The following is a 2,252-nucleotide window of genomic DNA, read 5'->3' as shown; positions in this document are numbered from 1 at the left end:
AGCAGCAAGAGAAAAGAAAACCGTCACATACAAGGGAAGCTCCATAAGATTAAGTGCTGATTTCTCATCTGAAACGATGGAGGCAAGAAGGCAGTGGTATGATATAGTCAAGGTACTAAAGGAAAAAAATTTCCAACCAAGAATACTCTATCCAGCTAAACTAGCATTCAAAAATGATGGAGAGTTCAAAATATTCACAGATAAACAGAAACTGAAAGAATATATCAGCAAGAAACCTCCCCTTCAAGAAATTCTTAAGGGAGTTCTGCAGGAAGAAAGGAAAAAACAGGACAGTCAGAGATGGAAGTGAGTGTAAGAATGACAGAAAAGACAAAAATAGAAGGGGAAAATAAAATATTACAAACAAAATATAACAAACACAAATCCAACCAAAATATGGCTACCACATATAATTCTCTGAACGTAATAACACTGAATGTCAATGGACTAAACTCACCTATCAAAAGATTCAGACTGGGACACTGGATAAGGAAATATGACCCATCTATATGCTGTCTACAAGAGACACATCTTAGACCCAGAGACGCATGGAGATTGAAAGTGAATGGCTGGAAAACAATCATACAAGCAAACAATAACCAAAAAAAGGCAGGAGTACCTATATTAATATCAGACAAAATAGACTTTAAATGTGAAAAAATTGTGAGAGACAAAGAAGGATACTACATTTTAGTGAAAGGGACAATCTATCAAGAAGATCGAACGATCATAAATATTTATGCCCCTAACAAGGGTGCCTCTAAATACGTGAGACAAATGCTGGAAAAACTAAGTGAAAAAATAGATGCATCTACAATTATAGTGGGGGATTTTAATACACCACTATCAAATCTGGACAGAACATCTCAAAAGAGAATCACTAAAGAAACAGAACATTTGAACAGTATACTAGAAGAGCTGGATCTAATAGACATATATAGATCATTACACCCAAACACAGCAGGATATACATTTTTCTCAAGCACACATGGAACATTCTCCAAGATAGACCATATGCTAGGCCACAAAGAAAGGCTTAATGAATTTAGAAAGATCGAAATCATACAAAACAATATCTCTGATCACAGTGGAGTGAAGCTGGAAATTTGTAAGGGATGGAGGCCCAGACTTCATACCACAATTTGGAAATTAAACAGCACACTCTTAGAAAAACAGTGGGTCAAAGAGGAAATCTCAAAAGAAATCAATGGCTTCCTTGAATCAAATGATAATGATAACACAACATACCAAAATTTATGGGATGCAGCAAAAGCAGTCCTGAGAGGGAAATTTATAGCCATAAATTCACATATCAAAAAAGAAGAAAGAGCAAAAATTGAAGAACTAACTGCTCTTTTGATGGAATTAGAAAAACAACAACAAAGTAACCCAACAGGAAGAAGAAGGAAGGAAATAACAAACATAAGAGCAGAACTAAATGAAATAGAAAATAATAAAGCACTTGAAAAAATAAACAAGACCAAGAGCTGGTTTTTTGAGAAGATCAACAAAATTGACAAACCTTTAGCGAAACTAACAAAGAAAAAAAGAGAAAAGATGCAAATACACAAAATAAGAAATGAGAAAGGTGATATCAACACTGATCCCACAGAAATAAAGACTATCATAAGAGGATACTTTGAAAAACTATACTCCAACAAAAATGACAATTTAGAGGAAATGGAAAATTCCTAAAAACACATAAGCAGCCCATATTGACGAAAGAAGAAATTGAGGATCTTAACAAACCAATCAAAAGCAAAGAGATACAATCAGTCATTAAAAATCTCCCACCTAAGAAGAGCCCAGGGCCAGACGGCTTCACAGGTGAATTCTATAAAACATTCCAGAAAGAACTAACACCAATCCTGTTGAAACTATTCCAAAAAATCAAAGCAGAAGGAACATTGCCAAACTCCTTCTATGAGGCCAACATTATCCTAGTACCAAAGCCAAACAAAGACACCACAAGAAAGGAAAATTACAGACCAATTTCTCTAATGAACCTAGACGCAAAAATACTTAACAAAATACTTGCTAATCGTATTCAACAACACATTAAATGAATTATACACCATGACCAAGTGGGATTTATTCCAGGTATGCAAGGATGGTTCAACATAAGAAAATCAATTAATGTGATACACCATATAAACAGATTGAAGGAAAAAAACCACATGATTATATCTATAGATGCAGAAAAGGCATTTGACAAAATACAGCACCCCTTCTTGATAAAAACACTCCAAAAG

The sequence above is a fragment of the Dasypus novemcinctus genome, chromosome 12, assembly GCF_030445035.2.
Source record: "Dasypus novemcinctus isolate mDasNov1 chromosome 12, mDasNov1.1.hap2, whole genome shotgun sequence".
Taxonomy (NCBI): Eukaryota; Metazoa; Chordata; class Mammalia; order Cingulata; family Dasypodidae; genus Dasypus; species Dasypus novemcinctus.
The sequence above is the reverse complement of the archived record's forward strand: the minus strand, read 5'-3'. Positions refer to the sequence as shown.